At 33.4% G+C, this 27,052-nt stretch overlaps 1 protein-coding gene across 3 annotated transcripts in view; it reads left to right on the forward strand.

Annotated features, from left to right (window-relative positions):
* The window catches only part of LOC113513186 (uncharacterized), a 130,347-nt gene that overhangs the window by 74,190 nt on the left and 29,105 nt on the right, over window positions 1-27,052 (forward strand). The window contains exon 1 of one of the 3 annotated variants that reach the window (XM_026897167.3): window positions 12,445-13,036. The exons of the other annotated variants lie outside the window; for them this stretch is intronic. The gene's annotated coding sequence lies outside the window, so the exon portion shown is untranslated. Of the gene's footprint in view, window positions 1-12,444; window positions 13,037-27,052 lie in introns of those variants that run through there. 3 annotated transcript variants of the gene reach the window in all.

The following is a 27,052-nucleotide window of genomic DNA, read 5'->3' on the forward strand; positions in this document are numbered from 1 at the left end:
ATTCTTTCCTGTCATCCCTTACTGGTTCCCCGCCGGTGTATACCAATAGCGCAGGCGGGGTTGCCATTCCATTATCATCCATTAAAAAAAAATATAAGCTATTCGTATGTTTGATTGAAATGAATTTCATTTTCAACCGACTTTAAATAAGGAGTTTCTGAATTTGGTTGTATTTTTTTATAATTGTTACCGCAAAACTCCATCAGTTATAGACCAATTTGAATTTTTTTTTATTTGAAAGGATATATGTACTTTCAGATTAGTCTCATAGAAATGTTATTAAAATCGGTTCAGCAGTTGAGTTCTTAAATCAAAATAATTTAAGTTTTTCCACGATTAAAATAGTTAGTTATTTTATTTCATAAAACAACGTGTGTTATAATAAAAAAAATAATATACTCGTACCTACTTTCTTAATCATTGTGTCCCAGTTATTATTTTTATTATAATATTTCTAATGTTAATAAAAAAAAAATATTAGCCTCGTTATAAAATTAAAAATCACGTGTTATTTCTGTTCAGTCTAACTCATTAAGTTCAATAACCGGACACAGTTTTCAGTTAAATGACGTATCTTTTTGAGTACACTCGTCATTGTTGAATCACGATATTTGAAACCGTGCCAACGGGGTTGTAACACTTCGCCCATTCACTCTATAAGTGCATAGCAAATAGACTAATCAGATTCGTGGAACTAGCAATTAATTTGCGATTTCATAGATGTAGGTAGGGGCCACATGGTCCGTGCCCACCCCGTAATTGTCTAATGCCCACCACTAAATCGAGCATTTAGGCGTTAAGACATGTGAAAGAATATATGGTATAATACATTTTTTCTTCAGACAAATCGTAAATACGCCAATATATGGCAGGAGATACTCGTTTCGATTATATGTTTTTGTGTGTATGTATTTATAACATTCAAAATGCGTTCTACATATTTTAATGTAAACTAGCTAACTTGTCATGGCATTGACCAAATTTTAATTTTATTTCGTTCTTTCTAAAAAAGTATCAGAAGTTATCAAGTTATATTCTAACCAAAGAACAGCATTTTTTTATATTAAAGATAAACTCGACTGAACTTGTTAAACTTACTGCAAGAAAAAATATTTAAAACACCTAATATGCATACATGGGGGGGAAAGGGGCTGTTAGTAATGGGGTCTAAATGACCCATTGTTACCAATACAGTCTATCAGGTCGACCTGCACACGATTCCCCCTGGAAACCATCGTGATTAATTCTTGTTAAATTCCTCACGATGAACTAACTGACCTGCTTTCATCATCACCTATCATCCCTCACTGGTGCCCCGCCAGCGTATACCGATAGCGCAGGCGGGGTTACCATTCCTTTATCAGCCATTTAAAAATGATGAGTATATACATTATTTGAACAGTGTTTAATTTTTATTTATATATAATAATATCTCTTTCAGAGATAAGTTCGCCTTTGCTAACATTGTTATCAACTTATTGTATATATATATATATAATTAGTTCCACAAAAAACTTATTTAAAATTATTTTGACTTCAAAACTAAACTACTGAGCCGATTTCGATAAAATTCCTGCAGGACCAATATATAAGTATAACCTTTCAGATAAAAAAAGCAGTTTACAAATAAGTTTAAAGCTGACGGAGTTATGAGATAACAAATATAAAAAAAATATAACCGAATTGAGAATAATATTCATTTCGATTAAACACGTAAATAGAGAAAATATCTCTGAAAAAAAGTATATTAATGTAAAATGAGGAAAAAAAATTCAATGCTTTAAATTGTCATTCCCTAATACGTTAACTAAAGTACGACGCCAGTGAATTCCTAATAAAATTAAAACTAAACATAGCGTAAAATAAATTTTAATGCAATTATAAATGTAATGAAATAAAATTGTCTTGCATATTTTTGTCACGACGCGACAATCGACCCCATGGCACCGTGACCCCCGTGACCCCCGTGAAAGCTATGATCAACGGTCAACAACTATTTTGAAAACTAGTTTCTTGCAATATAGGTCAGTTATCCTAACATAGTATTATAGGTGGAAAAGGGATTTTTAATAATGGAAATTAACAGCCCTATTACTAGAAATATACCTTGTCAGGTAGACCTCCTCGCGGTTTCCCCTGGAATCAGTCTTGATTGATTCATTGATAAATTTGTCACGATGGACTAACTGCCTTGCTTCATCTTCACTTATCGTCCCTCGCTGGTGCCCCGCCAGCATATACCGTTATGAATTCACTTGGAATAGAACACGATAGTTTCCAGAGGAAACCGCGAGGAGGTCGATCTTACTGGGTGTAATGATAACAATAGGGCTACTTTTAATAATTTTTTTTTTAATGGGTGAAAATGGTATAGTAACCCCGCCTGCGCTAACGGAATACGCTGGCGGAGCACCAGTGAAGGGTGATAGATGGGAATGAAAACAGGTCAGTTAGCCCATCATGATGAATTCATCAGGAATTAACCATGATAGTTTCCAGGGGAAACCGCGAGGAGGTCGACCTAGTTGGGTATATTGCTAGCAATAGGATTTTTAGTCTCCATTACTAACAATCTCTTTCCCGCACGAAAACACAGAATAGATTCGTGCTGGTGAATCCACGGGTAACGACAAATCGTTACACTAAATATTGAGAAATCCATTTCTAAAATCATAATAAAAAAAAATAATAATCAGCGGAAACTTAATAATTAACAAGCCACGTGAAATTCAATAAACAAACAGAAAGTATGGTAAGTAAACGAGCATTATTCAAATCACTCTACGTTATTATACGCTGATCGCCACTTTAGAAGCTAGTTTGCTACACCGCACATAATGACCGTCTGTTTTACAACTAGACTATTGCCTTTTTAACTAACTTCAACGAAGGAGGTTCTAAATTCAACTGCTTCTTTATTTATTTTTGTATGTCTATACTAATATTATGTCGTAAGGGAGAAAAGAATTGTTAGTAATTGGGTCTATGGTAACAGTCAGCAATACGAGTATACTCCGTCAGGTCGACCTCCACGCGGTTTTACTTTGGAAACCATTGTAGTTAATTCTTGTTGAATTCGTCACGATGAGCTAATAGATCTACTTTCATTACTGTAGTTGCCAACTTACTTGCTAAGTGTGACAAATACTGCCAAAACCCTCCATAGGGAGAGGCCTAAGTTCAGCAGTGAACAGTTAATGTCTGATATGATGATGATATATGTATATATATATATATATGTATATATATATATATATATATATATATATATATATATATATATATATTTATACAACTTAGAATAGCAAACAAGCTGACGGCCCACCTGATGGAAATTGGTAACCGTCGCCTATAGACATGAGCTGTACCATGGACATAACAGAGTATACTGTTTCGCCCATGATATATATACATATTGATATTGTTACCAACAGGGTTGTTGTTGTTGGAGTCTTCATTACTAATAATCCCTTTCCCCCCACCACGCGGATGTTGCAGTAGCAAACCGGTACAGAACGGATGACCAAGCGGGTTACGAAAGCGAGAACATATTGGCCGGAGCTTAACGGTGCTCGGTGCGACGCGACCTACATAAAAGTTTACCCAAAACATTGTCACATCTCAAACGCAGTGCGCTCTTCGAGTCGTGACTCAAAACGTTATTAAAACGTAATGTGTAATAATTTTTTTATACAACTTAGAATGACAGACAAGCTGACGGCCCACCTGATGGACAGTGGTAACCGCCACCTATAGACATGAGCAGTACCATGGACATAACAGAGTATACCGTTTCGCCCATGATACTTGCCATGCGTTGCCATTCCTGAGGACTCAGGTGTTATTCCTCTGTACCCAGTAAATTCACGCCATCCCACCCTTCAAACCGAAACACAGCCATACAAACACAACTACTTCACGGTTGAAACACGAATGGGACAGAGGTACCCAAGCAAACGACTTTTGTACAGTCTTCCCCTGGTGAAATGCATTAAATGATCCCTTTGACATATATAATCATTTATAATAAACTAAATGGACGAAATGAAAACACTACCCTTGTATATATTTAAATAGAAACTAAAAAGTGGCTAATAGAGAAATGTTTGATAGGTGAGAATGAAAAGACAGATCAGGTAGCCCATCGTGATGAATACACCTGGGATTCAGTACGTGGAGGTCGACCTGACAAGATATATTCCCAGTAATGGGGCTATTTGACCCCATTACTAACAACCCCTTTCCCCCCAATAGATGATGTTTAAGAGTGTAATAACAATGTAAGAGGAGAAAAACTCAAAATAACTCAATCAACCAATCAATCAAAACCTTTAGCTAACATGGTAATCGTAAGATGGCCAGTAGGTTTGGTATAGGATTTGTTATATATCCAAGAATCACCATCGTCATATCAGCTGTTTACTATCCACTGCTGAACATAGGCCTCCCCCATAAAATGGAGTGTTGCCAGATAAGGGTAGCACAGTATAACTCTGAAGTCTATGGCGTTATTTACATAATCACATTTATAAAGGACAGTTACACATTTTCAACTGAGCGCTTGTCAGTCTGTTTGCCAATCACAAACAAATCACATTCGCGCAGAGCCAAAATGCAATCCGTATGTATAAGTGCATACTTATAACCATATTTTACGAACCCTCATTGTAAGCGCATGCGCAGCTGAGTTCTACAATAATATCAAATTACAAATTAAATATTAGCTAACTCCTGCGTTGTTTTGTATTGCTTTTCCAACTTCGTCTAAAAATAAAAGTAATTGAATAATAACTAACGTGAGTCATATTGTATTCTGTAATGAATATATAGACTTTACTCGTGTAATAATTTTGGGGTTATGAATAAGGGCTCCTACTGAGTCTGCGTGGAGGGAAAGAGATCGTGAGTTATAGGGTCTCGATGCCCTATTGCTATCAATATACTCTAATACAATGTCCTCCAAGTGATTCCCCATGGAAACTACCGTGGTTAATTATTGATGAATTGGTCGTACCAACTCATCAACAATTGGTACAACGTACCAATTAACCAGAGGGCCTAACATGAAATATTTCCTACAATTTGGGGCCGTACGTAACACAAATTTGATGTTAAAATTACATAATACATGCAATTTAAAAATGTTAAAATATCGTTCCTTTGGACTTTTATGGTAGGATGTTTTACGAACGAAGTGTTAAGCTTCATTTACTATGTATGTATGAATAAAAACACGAAATTGAGCCCGAGAATTCGAAATTTAATTTCATGCTAGACCCCTGTTTCATCCTCACCTACTCGTATTATCTCTCACTAGTGCCCCAACAGCGTATACCCATAGTGCAAGCGGAAATACTATTCCATTTTCATCCATTAAAAATCCCCAAAAAATTTCTTCACACTAATTGCTTATAAACCTTTAATTGCTTACGGCACATCAAAGTCAATATAGCGTACTGAAAAGAGCATACAGCAAACCGTTTTTGCAGTTAACAAAGAGTTAACTAACAATTAAAAGGTCCAAGGTTGGCCGTCAATTTGTCTCGGTAGGATGCGGGTCCCTTCGTATTGTCTAGAAATTATTCAATTGCCGATGTCAATGAACGCCCTACTGATAGCTCCCTAAGTTGTTAATGTTACATTACTTCTTATTTATTTCCACATTATTGCACCATTTATATAAAAAAAATAATTAATACAGTTTATTTTAATGATACGTGATACAAAAGGCGGCCTTATTGTTAAGCAATCTCTTCAAGACAATCTTTGGGTAGAGGGCATTGAGAAAAAAGACAAAGTTCTTACTAGCTTTTACGCGCGACTTTGTTCAGGTGACCAGAATCAAAAGTAGTCTATAGCCTTCTCTACCTTAGCTTTGTCTGTGTGAACAGGAGATGTCGATGGACATAGACAAAAAGAAACCCGAGTCCTTCTCATTCATACACGTACTATACGTGTATGAATGGAATATAACAGAAAAAAATATTTGGATTTCCCAGTGGATAATAATACCATGTGGATTTATTTGGTATTATTATTATTATTATTGAAAAATGTCATCTTTCAGCCAGAGAAACCTTTGACACTGCGACCTTTCCACGATCTTTTGTGCTCGCTCTTTTTTAAAGTTCTCTACTAATTCCTATCGGTGATAGAAATTTTAAGATGTTTTTGTAGCGATATTTTTTATTTCCTCAGGACACACATATCATATGTATGGTAAGTCACAATAAAATACCGACTTCGGTCGAGGCAAAACAAGTTCTTCAAGGACATGATTTCATTTGACTCACCCTTTAAAAATACTGATCTTACTTTATCCGCCCGTAGTATTGATTTACGCTAGCAAGATACTAGAGACAGATGATAATCCCTCTCTAGTACCCTACTAACCTAAAGCAACGGGGGGAAAGGGATTGTTAGTAATGGAGACTGAGAATCCCATTGCTAGCAATATACCCAACCAGGTCGACCTCCTCGCGGTTCCTCCTGGAAACTGTCATAGTTAATTCCTGATTAATTCATCATAATAGGCTAACTGGCCTGTTTTCATTCTCATCTATCACCCTTCACTGGTGCTCCGCCAGCGTATACCGTTAGCGCAGGCGGGGTTACCATACCATTTTCACCCATAAAAAAAAACATAAACCAACGAGGGAAAAGGGATTATTAGTAGGTGCTCTCCACGTGGTTCCCCCTCGAAACCGTCGTGGTTGATTCTAGGTGAATTAGTCACGACGGACTAACAGATCTGTTTTTACCCTTACCTATCACCCCTTCACTGGCCAGCGTATACTGATAACGCAAGCAAGATACTATTTTCACCAATTAAAAAAAAAAACCAATAACACAGGCGTAAAGTCCTTTTATTTTTTATCGATTTAGAAAAAAAAAGCAACAACCGGCTCACATAAAGCTATCGCATAACAACGTTTACCACCAATTCAGTGAGTTACTGTAAACAAAATAAACATACCAAGAATAGGCTATTAAAAAAAAAAAGATATTTATAAATAAAATACTAAAACAATACTTAAATGCCTTTATTACTAACGGAGATCTCACAGTGAATTGTGTTCTGAATACAATAGTTTTTTCTAACAGGAGATATGTAGCCGACACATTGTTTTTTAGGGTCCCGTACATCAAAACAATCCGTTAACCTTATTGCAGCTTTGTTATCTCACGGCCATTGACCATAATACTTCTTTTCCAAAACACCTAAAAACAAAAAAAGTTTTGATAAATAACCTTGCACATTTCTTTTTAAAAGGCCGGTAGCACACCTGCAATGCATCTAGTGTTCTAGTGTGCTCATGGACGGCGGTAGTCACTTACCATCAGGTGAGCCGCATGCTCGTATGCCCTCTGTTATAAAAAAAAAGTTAGCCTCAATTTAAAAAATTAATTTAAAAACTAAATGCGTGTTTGTATTTCCTTAATAGCAATGTTATCAAAACCTCTACAACTTTATTGTCATTTTTGGAATTGTAAATTTGGTTAAAACATATATATTAATAGTGTGGCTTTTGAAATAAAGTAAAGAATAATATAGTAAAGAATCCTATTAATAATCACTTTGTAGTCATTACAAGTGCGCGAGCGATGGTACCCAATGGATATTAATATTAGATGATAGATTGACAACTGATGGTGTATCTTTCGTCCTCTTTTTACTTATTATATTTTCATAAGAAGAAAGGAGGCAACCATATGATTTACAGTTTTTATTTTATCATTCCTTCCATAGAATACATATAATTTCTTGTTTTTAAGAAGGATTGTGTCGGATTGACGTCTGTCACATGACAGTTGAGGAGCGACAGCCGGTTCTCTATATAAAACCTTATCATTAACATTGTCTATGTCCTCTATTTAGATATCTATAATTTTAAAGGAGGAACTTAACAAACAGGACAAATAAAAGGAAAAAAAATTGAAACGCTATTCATACGCACAATGGCCCAAGTGAGAGGCTAAGCGCGGAAAATGGATTCTTTTTTTTTCACATTAAAACGCTAATTTTTCAACAACAAATATTTTTTTTTCTTTTATTTACGACTAGCATCTGCCTGTAACGTTATAAGCTTGGTTTTTCTAAAGTAAGTAACCACTTCAAGATGCTGTAACCAAAATTTTAAGTTAAACCTTCCGGAACACCGGAACCGAAATAAACAACAGATAGACAAAGTTTCAAAAAATTAATGTTTTATATTCTGTTCCTATTGAGACCTCTCCTCCCTTCCCGATGTTATTTTTTCTAAATATATCTTATGTACAGACAGCGTTTAGTTACAATTTTATTATAATAGTAACATTAATAGTATCCCTTTATGGGATAAGTTCACCGTTGTGTATTTAATCATTTAATGTATTCAATATGAATTATGTACAATAAAGATTTTACAATACAATAAGATAGTACAGAACCATCAATGCGCCAATCCAACTCGCACTTGACCAATTTTTGTCCATCACACACAATGTAATCTGTAAGTAGGTGAATATGCGGGTACAATTCGAACAATCGATCGAGCTAGTGATTAAAGCACATGTCAAGGACTAGAAAAGACAATGATGTGTACACCAATAAGAAAGTTGGTTTAAGAGCAGGGTTGCCATCTCTAAAAGTTGATAGATAACCAGGACAAGACGTGTGACAACCCCGAATTTGAGAGCCACATGCGTACGTCGCGAGCGGCCCAAGACTTTAAATTTTTAAATCCGGACTAACTTCGTTCGGACACTCCTGGATGCCCTCTAAACTTGGACAAATCCGGAGAAACCGGGCGGATGGCAACCCTATTTAAAAGTAACCCACTCTAATAAATACAATCGACCTTGATTCATCTACAGATAAAAAAAATAAGTATGTTAATAAGGAACCACTTATGACCGTATCATGAAGGAGAAAGTGGCATTACTCTTATTCCTTCCTATGATTTTATAAATACCTTCGAAGGGACTTCAACACAATTATGAAATTTTACTAAATATGATAAACTGTAACTAGATAATATCTGTGTAAGATTTGTTAAATATCTCCCTTTAATTTGAAGTAAGTTTTCTCAAATGTCTCCCTTGGTAAAACGAGGGAGACATTTAAGAAAAAGTTATATGAGGAGTCTTATTAATTAAGAACAAAAGAAACCAAAACAATAGATTTATTATAGAATTATAGAAATTTTATCTATCTATCGGTCTCTCTATATGTTTTATCCAGCATTACGCAAAAGCTATATATATATATATATATATATATATATATATATATATATATATATATATATATATATATATATATATATATATATATATATATATATATATATATATATATATATACATATTTATACATATTTGTATAGACACATAACATCTATAACTCTTCCATTTCTCTTCACCGATGAGTGAAAAGTGAAAATAGTTTGTCATAAACATCATGGCACGTCGCTCCTTATCTTCGGATAATGTTTAGTTTGACTGACACTATCAGGTCCATAACATCATCGTATACAACTATTTTAAGTATTTCACGTCGTACACTATCATTGCTGCTCCATTTACACATTGCTTACTTGATTGATTTATATCTTACAAACATAATTAAAGTTATATTTATATTAATTTACAAACAATTCCATTTAAATATTTGCTCCTAGAATTGTTATGAATTTGGTTATTCGATTAAAATCATTTTTGTTTAATTCTGCTACCATCGGTGTGTGTGCGATTGCGGAATTAAACAAAATAATTCTAATAATAAATTTTATAATTAAAAATATAATTACAACCTAGTTCAATAAAATATTTATTTGTCTACCAAACATTTTAACGTTTAGTAATCCACTCCTTCCCACTTGTAGGGGTGACAACCTCAAATGCATTGCAGGGAGTCAAATACAGTAGGTGGCTCAGCTTCCTTACGGCAGTTTAAGGGAAAAGGGATTGTTAGTAATTGGGGCTAACTGACTCATTGCTAGCAATACACCCTAGCATGTCGACCTCCACGCGGTTCCCCCTGGAAACCATCGTGATTAATTCTAATGGAATTCGTCACGATGGGCTAGCTGACCTGCTTACATCGTTATCTATCACCCCTTACTGGTGCCCCTCCAGAGTATACCGATAGCTCAGACGGGGTTACCATTCCATTATTACCCATTAAAAAAGGAGGCAGGCCTATGTTCAACAGTGGACAGATAGAGGTTGATGTAATTATGATCCAATTTTTATGCATCTAATACTTTATAGGTCCAAATCTACCAGAGGAAGACTTTGTACTAAAATCGTTTGCTTGGGTACCTCTGTCGCATTCGTGTTTTAACCGTAAAGCAGTTGTGTTTGCTGTGTTTCGGTTTGAAGGGTGGGATATGGTAGTGAATTTACAGCGTACAGAGGAATAACACCTGAGTCCTCGGAAAGACATCGCATGGGGGGTATCATGGGCGAAACAGTATACTCTGTTATGTCCATGGTACCGCTCATGTCTATAGGCGACGGTTACCACTTTCCACCAGGTGGGCCGTCAGCTTGAGTGCCATTCTAAGTTGTATAAAATACTATCTATATTTACACGTTCTATGTATTTAACTTATACTTCCTTCGTTACTTACTTCGTTCACGTCTACCGCCTCCTCCATTCTGTAGCTTCTGGCAACATGTGCAACTTCCTTTCGTTGTTTTGTTTGTGCACATGTGGCAGTTTACAATCTGATGCTATACACAAAACCCATTGTGGATTTAGAGGTGTAACTAACGACTTCAGTGTTTGAGGTCCCATGTTCAATTCAACCAAATATATGCTGTTACTCTGTTTAGTTGATGATTATTATTTAAAATACCATCCAGTTTAGTAAAATATCTGCTATATTTTATATTTATATTCTTTATTGTATATTTATATTATTTATTTATATACTTGAACATAAGATACAGCGATTAGTTTAACAACATGTTAGCAAGGGTGGGCTTATCTCTAAAAGAGATCTCTTCCAGCCAACCCAGTGCAGTTAGAGAGAAAATAATTAATTGACGGGTAATCTAGTACAGGAAAGGTACAGGTAAAAATAATGTAAATTTTCAATATGGCTTTAATTTGAGATGGCTTTGATATTTGATAAACATGAAGTCTACATAAAATACGCAATTTAAAAGGTTGAAGTAATATACTAAGAACTTACTCTACTAAGAATCTAATAAAAAAACAATGTTTCGTAACAATAACTGATGTTACATTTATATTATTGCTTCATTTTAAATTATTGCTTCGAGACCATAATTTAAAAGCAATACAATAATAATTAGTTCAATTAATTGTTAACCTAATTTATTAACATATTTTTGGGCTGATGTCATTTATATTTCTTTCAATAATCTAATATTAGCAATTTTGAAATTATCCTTCATGATGACAGATGTTCCATTTTTAAAAATAGCTACATGTTGTGGTTTGTTAGAATCAAAATAACAACCATAGAGATAATGTATTCTTTTAAACTTCTGACCACTAAGATTGACGCCTATTATCTGAGTATGAGACAGTTGATGGTCATTAGTACATACATGTGTATGTGTATATATGTAATGTATATGTAAATAAAGTCAGTATATTCAAGTGACAACAAAATTATCTATGATTCATTAACATAATTATCTATTACATATAGATCAAATAAGGTTTTTATCTCGAATTTTTGCGTCTAGCTTTTTGTTATAGCAGAATATTTATGGCTTTACAAATCAGTGAACTAATGTATGCATATAACCATATGGTTAGCCATAAACTTAGTACTATAATTATCTAGTAATCCTGATCCTTAAGGGCGGACTTTAAATTTGCGCAACGAATCTACCATCGACCCGTTAATTAGTAAAGCCGGTGTGCTAATTCACTTGAACCTTGAATTTTTTATAGGTATTTGTAGATTTCATCTCAAATTTACAAACAGTGTTAAGACGCCGTTAAACCAACAAATCTTAAGTGTTATTTTCCTGTTCTCAATTATATCAGTTACGTCCTTATATATATATATTATAGATATGAAAGTTTTTTTTTTTTTATTTATTTGTAACTTTTTGGAATCATGCAAATTGCTATACAGAAAGTAAATTTAATGAATAAAAATAGGTAACGGCATTTTTTTTCTTAGTCAATCAACATAGCATGAAAACGATATGTAACATACATACAAGTGAATATTAAATTTATAAATACTGGTAAACAGAGGCCAAATAATTATACTAACTAAAATAATAGTAATTGATTAAAACTGTAAATAAATACATATGAAAAGATATAACGCGTATGGTGATCTTTATCTATGCCAAAAATGGAAAAGTCATGATTCGAAGAAATTAATAAGGAAATTTACAATGCTATATCAGAATAGGAGAATGATTTTTGATAAAGTTTATCTACTCGCTACACAGTTATGTTTCTTACACTTTTTATGGTAATAAATTAACTGAAATAATATAAAACTTCAATCCACATTATTTAAGTACCAAAAGGTTGAGAACAAATACCAAATGAAGGGAGCAACAGTAAAAAATATCACAAAAACTAGAAGCCGCTTTGGGGCTATTGGGCACAAATGCATAACACCGCCATTCATAAGTGAGGAAACGAGACGAACTGGTGGACAGGAGAAAACGTCTGCAAGCACGAGAGAGTGAGGGAGATTGCATTCCAAAGAAGCATTATGTCGGTGCGCCCGCGCAGTCCTCGGCACGCCGGACCGCCGCTCACTGAATCCGACGCAGCGTAACCGAGAGCCCGCGTGTCGCTGCTCACGCGCAGTTGCCTCTCGTGACAACACTACATATTATACAGGGAATTCTGCAATCGATAATTCAACGATCAGTGCCGGTGACGTCACAGTGCCCGTTCCCATAGTGATCGATCAGTGAAGTGCTTATGTGTGCGCTGGACTATAGAAGAACCGAAGATACTTTCACTGGGCTGAAAGTTGCAAATTATTCTTTCGGAGAACTTCTTTCAAACGGAAACTGTTGATGTGCAAACAGCGATCAGGTATGCATTGAAATCGCGTACTACTTCCTACCTATACATATGTTTAAAATAAAACATTAACAAATAAATACAACATTAATAAATAAAACATTAATTTATTTATACGTCTAATATTTTAAAATATACTTCCTATTTCTTTTGAGTGAAAGTCGCATTGTAGTTGATTTTGGTCATTCCAGAAATTAGATAAAAACTGAAAAAACCGGAATCCGGCGTGAGAGGACCACAATCGTTAAAATATTAGTCACGATTGTTGTGACCTAGAATAATGTATAAATCATTAATTCTCAACGCTATTATTTAAATTTTAAAATATACAAAATCTTATTTTTTATGTACGTGTATGTATAGCACTTAAGAGTCATATCTGTAGGTAGATATAATAGAAATTACTTAGAAATTCTTTTTTCAATTGCTAGATCCTCCAGATTTGAATCCATTGAGGTCAAAGTTGAGATTAGATGGTTTAACAACATTGATTTCAATTTCTCTCATTGTCCTAAAAAAAAGTGGAATAATATCGGCCATTGTTTTTGGAGTCCAATTTATTTTATTCACAAAAACACATAGCAATATGGCCGTAGTATTAGAAATTATTCATAAACAAACACTTTATCGTCATATAAATTTAAATGCGGCCATAAATATTCCAAAAATTCATCATACCCCACGGAGAAATTTGGACTATAAACCTAATGCTGTTTTAATAATGTTACGCTTTCATGATTAGTGGTAAACAGTGCGTTTAATACAACACCATTGGACTATCTTCAAAACTATAAAATCTTAGTAGATAATAATTTGGCAGTGCTATGATCAGTTTTTTAGTTTGTAGTCTCAATTTATGAACTGCTATGGATATAGAATTGTGCTTATCTCAAATGTATTTATCTTGTTTCGTTATCTAACATTTGACAGATGTAGGGACAGATCTAACTTGACTATACCTATTAGATAAGATATAAGGGGAGGCAGCGGATTGCTTTTATTTTAGTTGATAATTTTGTAATATAAAAGAGTTAATTTTAAACTTTCCCGCTGTTAATACAATTTATTTGCATTTTTCATCGCGTTAAGTCCTGATAGTGTATTTAAAATATTAGACAATTCATCGAAATATTGAATTGAATAATCGATAATATTGTCAACACTAATCACAGACCTACAAATACGTATTAATATCAAATGAGATGAAGTACATTAATTGACATGAAATTGTATTTGACACATAGTTTTTTTAAAAAGAATTGTTGACATTGTTTATTTAACGTTTAAATTTTGCATGCTTAGGCATGCAAAATTTAAAAGTGCAAAAGTGCAAAATTTATAAGTATTCATTCATTCATCGAACAATGAAACAATATAAATGCCTACCAAATTAAATAGGTACGTTCCAAAATCTAATGGTACTTTAGAAAAAAAATTCAAAAATAATTTACTATATTTTTTTTAAGATTTACCGCCAAGCCATTTCTTTGGCCATAGACAAGTTTATTAATGTCATTATATTAGTCACTGGATTTTTAAATATAGAACGCAATGTTCTTTTACAAATTGATTTAGATAATTTAAATTTAATCGCAAATATAATTATCGATTACGAATTTACAGAATCGTCAGTCACGTTTCGCAATGTGCTTCAAAACTTTTTCTGCGTAAACTTCTAAACGTATACCGTTATGTCCAGCTGTGGTGAACCACAGTATCTCATTTCTGTTTTGCATGTCATTGTAATATCCGTGAATGCATAATGCCAAATTTGTGATCTTGAATTTTTGACACGGTCATCTCATTTTGTTTTTTTTTTTAAACAAAATAAAAATATACACCAACCACATTCCAGGGAGAAAAAAGGGATTATTAATAATTGGGACTAGCGGCCCCATTGCTAGCAACCCTATCAGGTCAACCTCCACGCGGAACGCACCTGAAAACCATCTTGGTTAATTCTTTATGATTTGTCACTATAAACCACTTGACCTGCTTTCTTCCTCACATATTATGTTTCACTGGTGTCCTGCCAGCGTATACCAATAGCGGAGGCAAGGTTACCATTACATTATAATCTATTGCAAAAAAATAATTCACTTATTTTTATTTGTACACTTGTACAACAATTAGTCCATTACCTTAAGGTTGTCTTGAAAAGATTGATCTCAGCAATAAGACCACCTTACTGTACTTATACAATTGTATCGTTGTGTTTGTAAATTGTCTTGCTTATTTCCTATATTGTATAATGCAAATAAAGTATACTCATTCATTCATTTGTTTCGCTATCTCGCACTAACATAATTATGTTACTACATTTTTTCTCTTTTACATCACCAATCAATATATTTTTTACCAATTTTTATCTATTTGATTCATTTAATTACACTAACTAATTAACTATTTCCTAATAACTGTTTATTAAATTGTTCACATGCGGTAGGACGTTAGGAATCTCTAATAAAAATTTTTAAAGCACCTCAATAAATTGATAGTATCATTTTATATTGTAGTCGCTCGTTATAGTGAGAATATAACTTTAGAGAAGGCATAAAGAAGATTTAATTCTGTAGTTTGCTTAATAAGTGGGACACTCGTAAAGGAACTGTTTAATAATTATTACTTCATATTTATATAACTTTAACAGCGGTCATTAATATTTAAATACGTCTACAAAATATATATATATATATATATATTCATATTTTACTAAAGATATATCACTATGTATTTATAATTATTTACTTATTACGTTATTAATATCTATTTAATTACTTTTTGCTTCCTTAAAATTAACATCTTCAGTTTATATCTTCTTTTTTATTTTACTCTAACACGATTTCTTAAATGTAATGTAACAATATTTGAGGCCTATAAAATCAAAGACAACTGAATGCCATAAAATCGATTTCATTTTCACTCTGTATACACTCAAATAAAAAAGAAGTTCTATTAATTAAAATTCAAATTATTACTGATATTCTATTTTTTTTTTAATTTAGTTTAAAATATAGAATATCGTTCTATATCCAAAATATTAGATTTTGTAGTTTCCTGAACATTAGACAGATTTGGATTTAGCTGTCTTTGATTTTATAGGACTCATTTGTACTTAGTAGTAAATGCACCGCCTAACTATTAAACTGTTTATTAATTAATTTTACAATATGAATATAAATAATTATAAACTACAGAATATATTAAATAACTATATAATACTAATAACAATTACGATATGAATAGATACACACCAATACTTAAATAATGAATAATAATAATAAGAAAATACGTTCCTATCGCGATACAATTTTAATGACTGGATAATATTGTAACAGATCCTTAGACTATTTATAAAGTAAAAGAAGTGTTGTCCTTCTCTCTCCTACTTGCTGTGCCCAACAGGGTCCATAATTGAAATGTTATCTACAAATTATATTATGGAATGCAATAAGAAATAAATAAATAAATAATCTTCTGCTTGCCTTATGGTTGAATGGTAGAAAACGCCATTGGGTATTAATTTTGCTATATTTATAATTACTTACATAATTGTGCATTGAAATTTAAATAAATAAAAAAATTCTTAAAAGCAACGCTAATTTATTAATTAGCGTTCTTATTTTTTTTTTTTTTGCAATAATTTACATAATTGTATACATTCGTCATCAATTAAATGTTGCATAAACAAATTAAAGAATCTATTAGAAAGCATAGCATGTCATTTAGAATGTTACAATTTATTCACGTCTTTAAATGACACATAGATTTCAATTACAAAGCGTTCAACTACTTTAGTTAATTAAAATACTTTAGTAATGAAAATTAAGTACTTCGCCTATCAAAGTAGACTGCCAATTTACCACAGATAAGGTTTTAAACTTGTTATAAAATTTATATTAGACCTCAAAGCCGGAAATTTATTGAAATTACCACAGATTAATAATACAGATTAATAATAGTATTTCCCATGTAAAGAGTAGTCCTTAATCTTTGACATCAAGTATTCTTATTTTTTATTTTTTTATTTACACCATGGGTTAATTCTATAAAGATCATAGATTTATATACGTTGCAGTCAAAACTCTTAACCAGTCCAAAGTAATATTGACTAGCAAAATCAGTCAAAAGTGTTTTTGACTGAAAATTATTGGTTATTAGTACTTTTGACTGGTTAGGAGTTTTGACTGCAACATATACAAGGGACTCAATTAGTTAACATCTGCTATATTTTACCCACAAGTACTCTCTTTAATCTACAATTCTTCCTGTATCGACATAAACATATCTTTTTAAAATCCTCTGTATATCGTTGCGTATATAAATTATTACAAAATTGTTTTCTTTTTGACCTTTTACAATATTCATCCAATTTTGATGCCAGTATATTAAATAACAAACTTCGTCTTTTAAAAATCTAGTTTATTCAAATATATTGATTATTAAATAAACCGAGTATTTCTGTAAAAGATGTTTAAAATAATTAAGTAAGTAAGAAAATATCTAAATCGATTTTTGGTGCTAACTGTACCTAACTGTAACTGTGAAAAAAACAATTACATTTGCCTTATTCATACGTACAGACAGCAAATAAGTAGTAATAATACGGTATGATTGGTATGCACTCAGCTATATCAGTCTATTTACATAAACGCGCGACTATGTACATAGACAAGCACTTACAACACTACAAGCTAATTCAAACATAAATTCCACGAGTTTGCGTCGATAACTCAAATGTTTGGATAATTTATCAGAGGACAGTCAGATATTACGACAGAGTCAAACGCCGGAAGTAAGTGCATCGTCGGTCAAGTGAATTGGTCTTGTAAGCAATATGTTATCTAATTACTATTATAAAATCGTACATATATGTCTAATATGTAAAATGTAATTATGCAAATTAATATCGTCATAAAGTAAACCGATTAAAAATCTATTTCAGGCTCATTTGAATTTCGCGTGAGATTTTTAATTTGCAACTTACGCAACGACAGTTTTATAGAAGAAATATTCATTACTTACATAAAACGTCTTCGGTTCGCTGCTAAATAAAAAAAAAAAACTGTCAGCATAGATATATTTTTTAAATCATTAAGCTGGCAGAGAACAGCATAGATAAAATAATAATCTGTGTTTTCTTTTTTTTTCTATACTGCCAGCCCTTTACAAATACGTAGTGAAATTAATGAAATTATTATTTGCAAATAATTAATTATATTTTAATAAATGTATAAAGGTAACTAATTTTTTATTTAAAAAATAAACGCCTCCATTAGGTGTCAATCGTTTACAAACAAAATAAATATCATAATTTCCACTATACCGCAGTATATTAACTTTATTATCTGTGGCTTTACTAACAATCCCTATACCGCCTGTCGGAAGATTCAAATTTCATTCTCTTGGCCACATCTGCTATTATAAGTATCAACTGAACTAAATAAACATAGAAAGTGTTGCCACATCAGAAATAGTCAAGGAAATGTAAATCAGGAAGCGTCATTACGAAGTATTCGTCTCTCGACACGATTTCACTAGAAATAGATGGGACCACTCGAAATGTCAAATATCGACAACATTAGTCGATATTCCCACACTTTGAAACCATATTGCTCATTTAAAAATAGAACGAGCGACATCATTCCATTCTGTTGATATATGGACCAAATCTTGTTTTGTAGACAACGAAATACAACTTTATGGCATTAAATTAAATACTTATTCGGAATGCAGTAATTTTAAGACGAGTGTAACTTATTGACGACCTCCTTGGCGCAGTGATGATACGTTGCGTTATGCAAATAATGTCCCGGGTTTAATTCCCAATCAGCTTAACTAGAAAGTAACTTATCTAAATTGGATCTGGATGTAAATCAAAATAGATTTAAAAACTAAACTACTTCAGTAGTTTAGTTTTGAAAAAATTTCATTAAGACCAATCTAAAAACATATCCTTTCAAATAAAAAAAATATTTTTTCCCATCGGTTTAAAGATGACAGAGTTATGAGGTATCAAGCAAAAAAATACAACCGAATTCAGCTACTACCAAATTTTCGAATAATTCACCATAGTACGACAAAATACCGTATGATTTTGCCGTCACGATATTATAAGTTGATTTTGCTTACCGCGACGGTATCGTTTACGCGCGTGCATGGAAAGACAATACGCAACATGGACGTGCACGGAAATTTAACAGTGTCTCAATACAATTGCATATATTTTGCTGTACTATTACATCGTAACGGGAAAATCATACGATATCTTACCTTGTTACGGTAAATTATAAATAAACCCCTTAATATCGAAGTGATTGTAATAAAAAGAACAAATAGAAGCAATAAATAATTTACTGAATTGGGTGTTATTTTCAGGAATTAATAAATAATAAATTTAATACAAAATATATAAAAATTAATCACTAGTTAGTTAGAAAAATAAATAATAAATAAAATTCAATTTCACTTACAATTGGCAAAATTACCATGTGACAACACAAACAAAATCATTTGCCCTTATCATCATCATATCATACCAGCTGTTAACTCATGACTGCTGAACATAGACCTCCCCATAAACTGCCATAAGAAACGGTCCCAAGCCACCTGCATCCACCGATTTCCTGCAATGCAATTTCATCCAATGGGAAATGAAGATTTTTGTTTCCCATTAAAACAAAATCCATGTAGAAACCCATACTGGCAAACGTGGTGTAAGACGACCCCCTCACTTTATGAAGGGACTGCCTCAAATGCATTGCCCATATAATTTCCATATTTTAATCGTCAAATTTTCAACAATTAAAAAAGTACAAAATTAAAGTGACACAGTTTAAAAATCTTATTGCCTGTTTCAACGCGCTATCACATCATTTTAAATGATCATTAAATAACACATAAAACCGTTTAATAGTGTTTATACTTCAGAAGATAGTATAATTGCCTGTTGAAATTCAGTTGAGATAAATAAATACAAGACTTTTATAGGAGTATCAACAGTTTCTAACCTATATACTCTTCCACCTACGGCTATTAAAAATACTGAGTTTACGACACTGAGTAAACGAAAGAACAAAGTTTTTTCCGTAGACAGAGAATGCGACCGCATACTATTCTTAATCTATGGATTTTTCATTCTTTTTTTAACCATATTTGAATATTATGACGGTTATTAGAGTATTATTATCAACGTGATTACCCCCACAGAATAGCAACTTCACCCCTTCGGCCGTAATTACTTACGGGTTAGAAACCCGGGTCTTAGATAAATTACTACTTAATCTAATACCTTTAGGCGATACGAATATAAAACGATTAATGTTGACTTATTCTTGTAGAGGATATACAATTTAGTCGGTTCACTTTCTCACAATATATCATTATAATTTAGTATTACCGATTTAAATTTAATGTTCCTTTAAACTCAGAATATCCTGAGAATAAAGGATATCCGCCGCAGATAATGTAGCTAAGTTTATTGCATATATAAATTGTCTTCGTAAGTTACGCAACGTTATGTCGATCACATTATATACAGAATAAATTTAAAAATAATTTTCAATATTTTTTTTTCTGTGAATACATCAGTCGTGAAAGTAATTTGTTATTCAAATACTTTAAAACAAAATTAAACATGAGAACTCAAAATAAAATTGCCTTTCTTTTTGGTAAGTTTTAATATCTTTAACTATCTTCAAAGAAGACACTCGACTGTATTTTACTACCAATCCAAACCGAGAGGTGTCTTTTTTTAATTGGTGATAGTGAAATGGTAACCCTGCCTGCGCTGGTCTATATATGCTGGCGGGGCACTAGTGAGTTCCACTTGAAATTCAGAATAATAGTTTCCAGGGAAGACTACGTAGAGGTCGATCTGACAGGGTATATTGCTAGCAATAAGACTGGTAGTCCGAATTACTAACAATCTTTAACTAAATGTAGGTAAAAAAAAATCGAATTAAGAACCTCCCTCATTTTTAAGTCGATTGAAAATAAATAAGAAAGCTCTCTCTCCAATCTTGCCCCCTTAAAAAATATAATATATACAATTCAAAGAGATGTGGGATAAAAAGGTATCCCACATCTCTTTGATCATTGAAACTTCTTTATTTATCCTTTAGACGATCAATTTCATAAGTGTTTTTTTCAATAACATAGGTAGTCGATAATTGATTTGCCGTTTCAATATGGCGTCGGAGATTAATTTTGCACGTGCGTTTTTAACGTTGTCTTACTTTGTACGTGCTCACATAATGCAAGCTGTGATTTATTATACAACTGTACAAAGTTCAAGTTCGACATGGAACATTGGCGGCCATAAATTTTTTATTTAAACTTGTTTTTGCTTTTGGTTCTCAATTCTTTCTTTGAAAATATTTTTTTTATGCTCAACATTTCTGGTATGCCATTGTTTGACAGTTCTGGTTTATTATTTTGTCTATGGTCTGGTTTTTTATGTGTTTTACCAATTAATTTGTTTATTATGATTATATCAAAATGTATCAATTACAGGGACTTGTATGTAGCTGTATCCTTCACTTTACTAACTTAATACTGTGCATAAAATATATGTCTTAAGTTAGGATATATTATACTCGTACACTTAACTTCACTAAAATCTGTTCAGCAGTTTTTGTGTGAAAGAGTAACAAACATTCATCTATCGTTACAAAGTCTCGCATTTATAATATCAATAGTATAATACTGCGGTAATAGTAAACACCATGGTTACTATAAACTCCCCATAGGATTACACATGACAAAACATAAATACGTTTCCGGCAATTGATTCCCATTTCCCATAAAACCCATTCAGCACCATGCCCGCGTGTCGTAACTTTACGAAAACAATGAACATCAGATGTTTTTATATGTAAATAGAAACCTCTGATGCAAACTCCAATATTCTATCGGTTTTGGTGTTGCAAGCGTTCATAGACCGCGATGAATGACCCCGCTTGCCATAAGGTCGGCCGTATACTTGACACTCAAAAATTTCCAAATATTTTTTATATAGCTTTGAATTGGGAAACAAACTAATAACCTGGGGATACGGGACTGTTAGTAATAGGGTCTAACGGCCTCATTGCTACCAATATACCATATCAGGTCGACCTCCATGAGGTTCCCCTGAAACCATTGTGGTGTTAATTCTTGTCGAATTCTTCACGATGGACCAACTGACCTGCTTTCATCCACACCTATCATCTCTCACTGGTGCCCCACCAGCGTATACCGATAACGCTGGCGGGGATACCATTCCATTTTCACTCTTTAAAAAAACCTTACTAGTTAGAGATAATCGTCGCCTGTAGACATAGACAGTACCATAAACTTCACAGAATATACTGTGACGCATCACAGATGGCCTTGTGTTGTTTCAAAAGGAAGGGTTCTTAATTCATCTCCATTATTGTTTGTATGTATGTACCCCCCCCCCCTTATGGGGGAGGCCTATGTTCAGCAGTGGGCAGTTAACGGCTGATACGATTATGTTTGTATAATACGTGCGCGATACCTTCACCATTTCCTTGCCGATTATAATGATTCTTTTTACACTTGATAAGGTGTAGATGGTCTCTTGTTGGTGCATATTTGTTCAATAGTTTGGTTTTTGTTGAACAAATCGTAATTTAATATGAATGATAATGGAATGGCCAGGCCTGATCAGGTCAGATGACTTTAACATGGTTTCCAGAGAGTATCGTGATTTGCCCGCAGTGGGGCCTCTAGTCCCCGTTACTGACAATCCCTTCCCTCTCCGTTCGGATTTGTTTTCTTTTTAAAAAAATACACTAAACGATTGCATTAAAATAAAAACATCTCTATGCATTTAATACAATGAAATTACGTTTACCCAACATTGTAACGCTAAAGGGTCAGTAACTCTAACTAATAATAGTTTACGAGGTACGCACCCACATATAAATAGACAAGTACATTAACTTCTCTTTGAAACACGAGCCCATTGCATTAGTGGTGCATTCCACGCAATGTTAGAATTTGGTTAGACATGTTTTTTAATAATATAAAATTAAAGAAAAAACATACGACCATTTCATTTGTAACAAAATTGGTACAGAAACATCACTTTTTTTTATACAACTTAGAAAGGCAAACAAGCTCACGGCCCACCTGATGGAAAGTGGTAACCGTCGCCTATAGACATGAGCAGTACCATGGACATAACAGAGTATACTGTTTCGCCCTTTGATACCCCCATCTGTTGCCATTCCTGAGGACTCAGGTGTTATTCCTCTGTACCCAGTAAATTCACGCGACTAAATCTTGGCGATTACAAAAGGAATTATTGAAATCGGTTCAAATTTGACGAAGATGTCACGAAACATACCTATCCTGCTATTACTGTAAACGCGAAAGATAGATAGATAGATAATTTATTTGCATTACTTACAACACACAAATAACCACAAACATACACAGTAAAAAGAGATAAAAGAATGCATATACAAAAAAAAAGGCAAAACAAGTAGCAGTTTTCTTCCTTCATGCGTGTGCTATAGCAACACAAAATGGTCACAACTCAGTTTATTGTTTTGCTCTCAAAAGAGCAATACAAGTGTTCATTACTCATTCACTCAAAAATTATTAATCAAATTTGAATGAAATATGGTGCACGTATATATTATATTCTTACATGGAACTTAGTATATGTATGAGGAATGGTCAACTCATGTTTACTTGTTTGTTTTCCATTTAATCATCATCATCATCACTTCAGCCATTATCTGTCCACTGCTGGACATAAGCCTCCCCCATAGACTGCCATAAAGAACGAACTCCTTTCCATTTAATCTATACTTATAATAAATCTGTAGAAAGGTCAATTCTGTACATGAAATATATTTCCAAAATAACTATCAGTGGGTGATTAGTGATCGAAACTGATGCCAAAAATGCAATCAGTAAAATTTTTGTCTGTCTATTTTGTATGTTCGTTATAGAAACAAAAACTACTAGACGGATTTTAACGAAACTTGGTACAATTATTCTTCATACTCTTGGGCAGGTTATAGTATACTTTTCATCACGCTACGATCAATAGGAGCAGAGCAGTGAAGGGAAATGTTGAAAATGTCCACCCGTGCGACGCCGGGACGGGCCGCTAGTATAAATGGAACTTCTAATTATAGTCACAGTATCCATAAGCCTGTTAATCAAAAAATAATTTTGAATAACATTTCTTTCACATATTCCAAAGTAAATACCCGAAAGATATCAAAATGGATGATGACCTTTTTTCCACCATCACTGTCTAGAGAAAACCAATATATAGATTTAGGATCGGTATCCATATTTTTTTTAATGGATGATAATGGAATGGTAACCCCACACGCGCTATCGGTATACACCAGCGGGGCACCAGTGAAGGATGATGGATGACAATGAAGCAGGTCAATTCGTGGTCACCCATCGTGACGAATTCAACAAGAATTGTTCACGATGGTTTCCAGGGGGAACCACGTGGAGGTCTACCTAATAGGGCATATTGCTAGCAATAAGGCTGTCAAATTCCATTGCTAACAATCCCTTTTCCCCCGGTATATCCATGTCTACTCTATACTATATTGCGTGGAGTACAATTGACTGTTGAACCTGCAGTAAAATTATTAATTGTACATGAGTATTTGATAGCAATCAGCGAGGAACGTGTGTTCTTACGTTCTCCACTATCGTTATGAAACCATATCAACTTGTCATATTGTTATTGCAATAATATACACAGTGCGTTACCACTTATTGATGTATTGTGTTTGGCGACGCCAGTTTGAAATTAAAACATAATTTATATTGATATTTGTGCCTACTCGCTTTTCGTTATATAAAAGGGATAGGTACTTTGCATTTTTAGTATTAATCTGTGGGCTATAGACTGATTGTGTCCGATCTTTGTCGATGCTGCCCTCTCGCGCCGGTCGCTCCTTCTGTTTCAAAGTTCGTATGAGTAACCGCGACTGGCCGCTCTCCTACAAATTAATTAACGAATAATATATTTCTGCTGTGTTTCGTGCCATCTTTCTGACCATCAGAACACCGGATCCTGTAGAGAGCTGCTGGAATTGTTCGCAGGTGAGTACCTATCCTATTTTTGGAATTACGAAAAGCGAGGTAAAAACCAGCCGGCGACCCGGCTCAAATATCGAAAGGAATATAAAGGAATATATTGTGATTATTATTAAGTTACTTCACCAGTGTTGTTAATTTATTATATTTAATATTTTCTATTTTAAATGTCAAATGGTTTTCTAGTCAAGTGAGTTCTATTTTATTTTTAAAACTTATTTTCATTTTTTATTCGATGTCTATATACATACATATGTCTATATAATATATATTTGTTATTTTAAATAAATTATTAACTTAAATAAAGTATACTTTAATTCCCTATAATGCTTGATTCCTCTTTCAATTACATCCTATAGTGCTAGCTATTATTTTATTGAACTAAAAAAAACTATTTTCTAGAAATAATTTATATGGCAAAACAACGTTTGCAGGGTCAGCTAGTATACATATGTAGCGGAAAATTAATGTATTCATTATATTTTTGTCGTTTATTTATTTATACTTTATTGTACAGGGGGGAAAGGGATTGTTAGTAATGGAGACTGAGAATCGCATTGCTAGCAATATACCCAACCAGGTCGACCTCCTCGCGGTTCCCCCTGGTTAACTATCATGGTTAATTCTTGATGAATTCATCATGATGGGCTAACTGTCCACACTTTAAACAGAACAGCCGTGCAAGTGGTAGGGGCAAAGATACTCAAATTGACGATTTTTATAAATTATTTTGAATGTAACATAAAGTTGCGACCGCCTAGCACAAAAGTGGGGTCATAGCCACAACCTGTTTACAGCCGTGCCGTTAGATCTACCGGGTATTACGGGCGGCGCCGGCGCATTCGCTCTTCGCCGCTTACCATATTCCATTGCGCCATAATAATATAGGTAGTATTTATACTCATATTTACTGTGAACAGCTTTTTAATTCCTTTAAAATGTGCGTGGCAAAAGATTTATACGTAATTGTAAATCTAGTTAACAAAGATATACCAACAGTGTTATACCTTAGTTAAAGAAACATTATACTAAAAGTATATTTATTTATTTATCTATATTAATAAACTTGGAAAGAAAGAAAGAAATATTTTTTACGTATTTTACTTACTGACGTAATGTGGACTTCTCCGTCCGAAATAAAAGTTTCTTTCATTCATTGTTTGTTTTTGTTTAAACAATTCCCATAGCTTTATCTGTGGCTGCGATAAAATGTAGTTTATAAATGTGTCTTTCTCTATCCCAAATATTTACTATATGCATTACATTTAAAACTCAGAGGAACCACTCAATAATCTTGCGGAACAACCCTAATCCATAACTACTTTTACTTGCAATACAATCGATACTGCTTCCTTGGAATCGTCGTAACCTTTTAAAGAGAAAGTGTCGTTTTAACTTAAAATATTGTGACAAATCGTCTTCCGCCAGTTAGTTAAATGGCCACGTTTCGATTCCGCAAATTCAAATGAAGCGGCAAGTGTCGCTGTGACCTTTGAAACACGCTTGACCAAACATTATTGGGTCTAAAAAGTGCAGGTGGCCTTGTTAGTTCTTGCAGAGTGACGTCACTGCATGTTTGTATAGGGTTGGCACCTTGGATTTAATAATGTTACGTCCATTTTTTTTTATGGGTGAAAATGGAATAGTAGCCTGCGCTATCGGTATACACTGGCGGGGCACCAGTGATAGATGACTAATGAGGATGAAAGCAGATCAGTTAGCCCATCCTGACGAATTCAATTAGAATTAGCCACGATGGTTTCCAGGGAAAACCACGTGGAGGTCGACCTGACAGGGTATAGTACTAGTAATGGGGCTATTTGACATATTAGTTGTTGTAAACACGGAAACCAGTGAGCTAGACATTAGACGAGACATAAGTTTGGTTTCTTGAGATTTTTTCTCATTGCCACTACAGTCGAAAATTTTTATTTGCAGAGA

Source organism: Galleria mellonella, unplaced genomic scaffold, assembly GCF_026898425.1.
Source record: "Galleria mellonella isolate WM207_F2 unplaced genomic scaffold, CSIRO_AGI_GalMel_v1 utg54, whole genome shotgun sequence".
NCBI lineage: Eukaryota > Metazoa > Arthropoda > Insecta > Lepidoptera > Pyralidae > Galleria > Galleria mellonella.